The sequence below is a fragment of the Dipodomys merriami genome, unplaced genomic scaffold (genome assembly GCF_024711535.1).
Source record: "Dipodomys merriami isolate MVZ:Mamm:240054 unplaced genomic scaffold, mDipMer1.0.p SCAF_7, whole genome shotgun sequence".
NCBI classification, from domain to species: Eukaryota; Metazoa; Chordata; class Mammalia; order Rodentia; family Heteromyidae; genus Dipodomys; species Dipodomys merriami.
In genome coordinates this window covers 24,430,458-24,438,643 of record NW_027206290.1, presented here as the reverse complement: position 1 = coordinate 24,438,643, position 8,186 = coordinate 24,430,458, and positions in this window count along the sequence as shown.

The window sequence follows — 8,186 nt, the reverse complement described above, 5'->3', positions numbered from 1 at the left end:
CCGCACCTACAGCATGGCCTAGTGCAGAGCAAGTACTTTGCCTGCTGGGAGCGAATCAGAGAACAGCAGCATTTGCCTTGCCCTTTTTCCCCTGCCCTTGTCCAGGACAGAATGCACCAAACTCAGTAACTTCTGCAGACTCATTTACTGTATAACAATTAAGCATGGGGCTGGGAAGGTGGTTCAGTGGTAGAGCGCTTGCCTTGCATGCCTGAGGCCCTGGGTTCGATTCCTCAGCACCACATTAGCAAAAAGAAAAAAAGCCGGAAGTGGTGCTTGTGGCTCAAGTGGTAGAGCGCTAGCCTTGGGCTGAAGAGCTGAGGGACAGCGCCCAGGCCCAGAGTTCAGGCCCCAAGACCAGAACCCCCCCAAAAATTAAGTATAATGTATAAATATGAAAGCATTTGAGTTTTACAAATAGTACAAAAACAGGCATTTATAGTATTTGATTTTAAACTGAAAGATTTAGAATTTGGTATTAAGAAAGGACAGAATAAAAAGAAAGAATTCTGCTCTCCCTCCTTTCCTACCTCTTTCTTTCCTTTCTTCCTTCCTTCTTTCCTTCCTTCCTTCTTTCACCATGTCATTCTTGTCTTCTTTTCAAAGCAACATAGACTCATTATTTATTTCTCAACAGTTAAGTTGACAGGCCTAGAGAAGATGCTTCTCTATAGTCATATAAAGCAATATAAGCTGGATGCTAGTGGCTCACTCCTGTAATCCTAGCTATACTCAGGAGGCTGAGATTTGAGGATGGTGATTCAAAGCCATCCCAGGCAGGAAAGTCCATGAGAGTGTTATCTCCTATTAACCAAGAAGTCAGAAGTGAAGTTGTGGCTCAAGTGGTAGAACACTAGCCTTGAGCAAAAAAGCCCAGGAAAGTGCCCAAGGCCCTGAGTTCAAGCCCCACAATGAGCACACACACACACAAAGTAATATAGTGATGTCATTTATACAGTAATGTGAAGCTGCAATTGGAAAATAAAGGCATTTTAATTGTTCAAAGTATGTTTTTTTTTTTTTTGCAGCTCATCACCATAGTACACTTTGAAAAGAGATGAAGAATAATGTATGAGTGTAACTGTATCTAGATTCTCAGTTTGATGACTAGCACAACCTAACTGAAGACAGAACTTGCCAAAAGTATGTTACTGCCAGTCAAGTAAACTGGGAGGAAAGGTCAATGGTATAACTACAAAGGCCAATCTATTTTCATTACCTAACATTTAAAAAAAGCCCTCTTCTCAGTTTACTGTGATGGAAGGAGTCATTTTCCTGCTTACACAGTGGTAAAGTGGTTATATATCTTGAATGTAACATAGTGGAAAATCAGCAAAACACTAAGCTAATCAGTACTTTGGAAAGTTTATTTCATGAACATAGGTTATATGCCTTGTCAAGGCAAATGATTGTTCCTTGATTACACGGAAAATACCAATAAAGTTTCAGTGGGATCCTGGTTCAAAAAGTGGTAGAGCCCCAGCCTTAAACACAAAAATACTGAAAGGCAGAGCCCAGGCTTTGAGTTTAAGTCTCAGTACTGGTATGTGTGTGTGCACAAAACCAGAAACTCTTCCTCAGGAGTAGAATGCACAGTGGAATACTACCAGTGTTTCAGAAGATCTGAGAAACTTGAGCTAGACACAGTATGATGATATTATGTTTTAGGCAGACTTGGAGGGACAAGCTAGTTCATGAGAGACCTGTTTCCTGGGCAGGAAGGCAAGAAATAGACACAGGATGAGGAAAGCTTCAAGGATGCTGAGATTTGTACCAGGATTCCTCCTTTCCCTCCCCTCCTCACCTCCCCCAGGGAACTCACAGAAATCCCAGGGGACCAGCATGGAAGTTCTGATCTTAACTTTACTGATGATGTTGTGTCTTCTACGGTCAATACTCTTGTGAAGAGCTAGCCCTCACTGCTGTCCTGCCATGTAAAGGCTCAGCCACAAATAACAGTAACCTGTCAGTCTAGACTGATAAATAGTCCAGTTTGAGTAGCACTAAGGGTCTTCCTGCTTCACTCTCAGGCCTTCCTAAACCTCCTTTTTTTTTTTTTTGTCGGCCATGGGGCTTGAACTCTGGGCCTGGGCGCTGTCCTTCAGCTCAAAGCGAGCACTCTACCACTTGAGCTACAGCGCCACTTCCGGTTTTCTGGTGGTTTATTGGAGGTAGGAGGCTCACGGTCTCTCCTGCCTGGGCTGGCTTTGAACCGCGATCCTCATATCTCAGCCTCCTCAGTAGCTAGGATTACAGGCGTGAGCCACCAGCACCCGGCCTAAACCTCCATTTTAAGGGACCCTCTTATTCCTATTTTTCTAGGTTCTATAGACCATCAGATAGCCCATTCAGTTGGATGATTTTTAAAAACCTTGATCCTTGTGTTATATACACAATGGTATTTTTCCTCATCTGTTAGAAAGAATGATATTGTACCATTTGTAAAGAAATGGGAAGACCTAGAAAAAAATATATTAAGTGAAGTAAGTCAGGCCCGGAGAGACAGATTGCATGTTTTCCCTTGTATGTGAAATCTAGATTTAGCTTATAAACTCATGAATAAAGACATTGGGTGACATGGAAATATATTAACTGAAATGCAGTAGATTCAAGGGAGAACTCAAATTGTGTAATTCCCTAGAAAGACAAATACAACATTTTTTAAAATTTTATTTTATTTTGTATTTTATTTTATTTTTTTATTTTTTTGTCGGTCGTGGAGTCTGAACTCTGGGCCTGGGTGCTGTCCCTCAGCTCTTCACCTCAAGGCTACTACCCTACCACTTGAGCCATAGCACCACTTCAGGCTTTTTTTCTGCTTATGTGGTGCTGAGGAATCGAACCCAGGGCCTCATGCATGCAAGGCAAGCACTCTACCACTGAGCCACCTTCCCAGCCCAAGACAACATTTTTTTTTTTCGTTCATGGGGCTTGAACTCTGGGCCTGGCCGCTGTCCCTCAGTTCTTCAACTCAAGGCTAGCGCTCTACCACTTGAACCACAGTGCCACTTCTGGTTTTCTGAGTAGCTTATTGGAGATAAGAGTCTTATGGAGTTTCCTGCCTGGGCTGGCTTTGAACTTCGATCTTCAGATCTCAGCCTCCTGAGTAGCTAGGATTACAGGTGTAAGCCACAGACCCCCAGCAAAGAGAACATTTAGCAAAATAAAACAAGGAGAAAGGGGTAGACAAATGAAGAGAAGGGGCGATAATGCAGTCAAGAATCCAATGTATATCCTACAGAATTAAGAGTGAAGGATGGGTGAGAATATTGAGTTGGGTGACATTGTGATACATTATACTCATAAACTTCTTGTATACCTTGTATAACTACTTAAAGTTAATTTATTTATTTATTTTTATTTATTTATTATTTTTTTTGCCAGTCATGGGACCTGAGCTCTGGGCCTGGGTGCTGTCCCTCAGCTCTTCACCTCAAGGCTAGCGCTCTACCACTTGAGCTACAGTGCCACTTCTGGCTTTTTCTGCTTATGTGGTTCTGAGGAATCGAACCCAGGGCCTCATGCATGCAAAGCAAGCACTGTGTGCCCTAAATTGTCCCTTATGTATTTTGTCAGGCTTGGGAAATTTTACTTTCTTTCCTTTTCTTTTCTTTTTTTCATTTAAGTTTCTCATATTTCCCTTTCTCTCCTTGATGGATTTTTGGTTTTGGAGGCAAAACATTATCTCTAGCTTTCAGGGAACAGATTTGTTCCCTGATCAAACTGAAACCTTGCTGCTCCGATGGCCTGTCCTTCAACAATATTGAAGTCCTGAGTTGTGCTTACTGTTGCTGTTGAGTCCTAGCTAGAAAAGTAAGATACTATTAATTTCTATATTGTACCTTTTATGTAGCTTTAGAGTCCCTGCCTCCTTTTTTTTTTTTTTTTACCTTGGTATAAACATTGGTTGCAATAATAAATGAAGGGAGGAAATAGCTCTCCATCATGGTGCGGTACCTACAGACAAAGTCAGGCCTTCTGAAAAGCTCAAGTTTCTTTTAAGTGAGAAACACCATACACAGGGACTGGGTTGTAGGTTCCTCTGTGAAGTGCAGCTTTTCATTTTGTCGGGCTGGGAAGGTGGCTCAGTGGTAGAGCACTTGCTTTGCATGTATGAGGCCCTGGGTTTGATTCCTCAAAACCACATAAGCAAAAAGAAAAAAGCCAGAAGTGGCGCTGTGGCTCAAGTGGTAGAGCTCTAGCCTTGAGCTGAAGAGCTGAGGGACAGCGTCTAGGCCCAGAGTTCAGGCCCCATGACCAGACAAAAAAAAAAAACAAAAACAACATTTTGTTTGGCTTTTACCTCTCTCTCAGCAGCTCCTATAATTTGTGTGTCTTAGCCATCAATCTTTTGTTATTTTATTCTACAAATCTAAGTTAAGTAAGGAAAAACCCTTTCTCTATTCTTGCTGGATTGCCTTCATCCTTTACTTTCTGTCTCTATCTCTCATCTTTGTCATGAAAGGAAAACACCCTCAGGAAGCCTGCTGCCATTTTGAAATTTGGTATTGATGTTCTACTTGGCATGTACTATTTGGTATATGTATGAGGAGTCTCATTTAAACACCCTCTCTGTGATTGCAGCTTAAGTGGTTTTGCTGGTAAGTTGGAACAACAAGGCTTATTTCATAAGAGTCTTCACTTTGAGACCATATCCTGTTTCTCCGTTTTCTCTGAAAAAACCATACAGGATGATGAAGAAATAAGGTGACAAGAGTCTACAGAAACATACTTACAGCAAGCTAGTCTTAGTGTTGTTTGTTGGATGCTATAGAGACTTGTAAATTTTAGTCTTTTCTGTTTTGGTTCCTGGACTCAAGCCCAGGACCTCATGTATGAGCTCTCTACCACTGAGCTATCTCCTGGCCTTAATACTATATAGCATTTAAAAATTTTTATGTATTTATTTGCCAGTTGTGGAGCTTGAACTCAGGGCCTGGGCACTGTCCCTGAGCTTCTTTTGCTCAAGGCTAGCACTCTACCACTTGAGCCACAGTGCTACTTTCCGGCCTTTTCTGCGTATGTGGTACTGAGGTCTGATGAGGTTGTTGTCATGCTTGCCTGTAAGAAAGCAATGGTGGGTGATGTGTCTTTTCTAGAACACAGTGGTCCCATGCATATCCTTCATGGGAGCAATCAGAGAATCTGTGATTTCCCTGTCTCTGAGACCTATTTCTTGATCCCTAAATGTGATACTAGAAAATCCACCCTAAGCTCTGGTTAGCTTCAGGGGGCTACCACAAAGATAACCGTTTTGCATAATACACTTACTGATTCCACTATCGACACAGCCCCCAGGGACCTTGATGATGCTACATTTCCTTTCTTGTGTCACTTGACAGCTCAGTGACATCGGACGTCAGTGACATCGTTAACCTCTCCCTTTGGGCAGCACTTTGCTTTCGCCTTCAATAACTTACCGTTCTGTTGATTTGGAGAAGATGTTACCACTCCTTCCCCCCCCCCCAACCCTCTCTGTCTCCCAAAAATCTCTTTTGCAGTTTTGGCCTCTGCCAATTGACTTTGACATAATGGGATTTTCTTCTTGTTCTGTTTTCCTGGGGGAATCTCACCCACATTGAAGGCTTCGGTTTCATCTTAACATATCTGCTCCCAAGGCTGGGAATGTGGCTCAGTGGTAGAGTGCTTGCCTAGCAGCATGAAGCCCTGGGTTCGGTTCCTCAGTATTATATACACACAAAAAAGCTGGAAGTGGCAGTGTGGCTCAAGTGGTACAGTTCTAGCCTTGAGCAAAGAATCTCAGGGACGGTGCCCAGGCCCTGAGTTCAAGCCCCAGAAATGACTAAAACAAAAGCAAACAAACAAACAAAACCAACCAAACAACCAACCAAACAAACCTATCTGCTTCCAAGCATGTTGGCCTGACCAGTATGGCAACAGACCAGCTCCTCCTATCCAGAGCAACAGAACTTTAGGGGTAGTAGTTCATTCATATCTTGTGAGCCTGTCTCTATATATCTGTTTTCCCATTGGATAGCCAGTCTCTCACACTTTCTCATATTAATTAGTTTGTTCATTTAGTTGTGGTGCCCAGGGTCTTGAGCATATTAGGCAAGTACTATAAACACTGACCCTTTTCTTTCAGTAGGAAAGAAAAAAATCCTTCCCCCCCCCATGTATCTCTGTGTTATGAAGTAGAACATTAGCTCTTGATCAGAAAAAATATAGATTTAATATTTTTGTGTGCTAGATCCGAGGTTTGAACTCAGGGCTTGGAGGCTGTCCTGGAATTTTTGTGCTCAAGACTAATGATCTACTACTTTACCCACAGCACCACTTCTAGCTTTGTTGGTGATTAATTGAAGATAAGAGCCTCATCATCTTTCTTGCCCAGGCTGGCTTTGAACTGTGATCCCCAGCTTTCAATCACCTAAGTAGGAAGAATTATAGGCATGAGACACCTGTGCCTAGCTAGATTTATTATTTCTTAAACTAGCCGGGAAGGACCATGTCCCTCTCCACCCTCCCCAGTCTTGCTCACCACCCCTCTGTCAAAGATTTCCCATACTGTGAAAAACTTATTAGGACAGAGAGACATGGCGGACAGCTGAGCACAGGCAGTGCTGAGCTGTGCTTGCTGTGTGAGGGTTGGGCAGGTTTATTTATGTAGTTGCAGGAACAGGAGACCTTTACCCCTGCCAAGGGCCCTTTGGATATTTATAACATCATCCCATGGCCTAGACGTATTGGATTTCCCTTTGCAAAAAAAAGCTCCTGGATTTATTGAATTTCAAGTTCCACCTGCAGTTGCCTTGGCAGAGCCAGTCCCGATAATTTCATGGACCTTAAAAGGGCTTTGGGGTGGTCTTTCTCACCACTGGGGGCAAGGCAAAAGCAAAGCAGAAGTGCATCCTCTGGAGGGAGGGTGGTCAGAACCCACAAGGGGGCGCTGCAAGGGCAATTTCAATAGGTGTAATCGCTCTATTTTCCTACATACAAATGAATGCTTTTTGTATTCATCTTCTTCCACCTTCCTCAGCCATCCCACTCCCTCTGTCCCCCCTCCCCTAAATACAGCCTGTTTGACTTACATTTCAGTCTTTTTGTTTTTTGTTTGGTTGTATTAATTGTACCAAAAGGTTTCACCATGATATATGGGTGTATGTACATTTTGCTCAGTTACTCTCTCCTACTGTTTTCTCCTGCCCTTCCCCATCCCCCACAACGCGCTGTTTGTTCATCAATAGGGTTCCTTAGGCTGTCTTCATCATACATGGTTACAATGTGCTTTGGAATTATTCACCTCCCATTTTTCTGTCTCCCTTATTCCCCTAAGCAGTGCTATAATGGTTAGAAGCATGTTATATGTGGCATCAAGTCACACCTGGAAAATGGGGTTATGTGTCATTAACTCTCAGGACCAGCCAGGCCTGTGTGTTATCCAGTACTTCCAGGTTGGACAGTGGAGGTAACCTTGACCTTGGTCTGACTTGGGTTGTTGTTGTCTATGGGTTGCAGATCAGCAAATCATTCTGTAGAAACCATTCATCTAGGCTGTGAGTCCTTCTCAACATCTGAGCCCTGCTTCTCAGCCTTCAGGTTTCCTCACTCCCTGCCCAGCTTCCATCAAGGCTTGGTTCAGTCCTTTGAACTCAGGCTCTACTTCAGGGCTTTTTTTTTTTTTTTTTTTGGTCAGTTGTGGGGCTTGAACTCTGGGCCCGAGTGCTGTCTCTCAGCTCTTCAACTCAAGGCTAGTGCTCTACCACTTGAGCTACAGTGCCACTTCCGATTCTCTGGTGGTTAATTGGAGATAAGAGTCTCATGGACTTTCTTGCCTGGGCTGGTTTTGAACCCTGATCCTCAGATCTCAGCCTCTTGAATAGCTAGGATTACAGGTGAGAGCCACCAGTGCCCCGCTATCACAGGGCTTTTTTTACCCTTTGGTGCCTTGCTAGAATTCCTTTCACACCCCTCCTGCATGCCTAACTCATTTTTCAGATGACAACTCTGAAAGGTGACTTACCTGTGCCTCTCCTCCACACTACATGGCATGGTTGTGGTTTTGCTTGTGTGGTTGATGATGTATAGTTAAGCAATTACATACTAGGAGTTTGGGGCCAAGACTTCTTGAATGCAATCTGTCTCTCCGGGCCTGACTTACTTCACTTAACATATTTTTTTCTAGGTCTTCCCATTTCTTTACAAATGGTACAATATCATTCTTT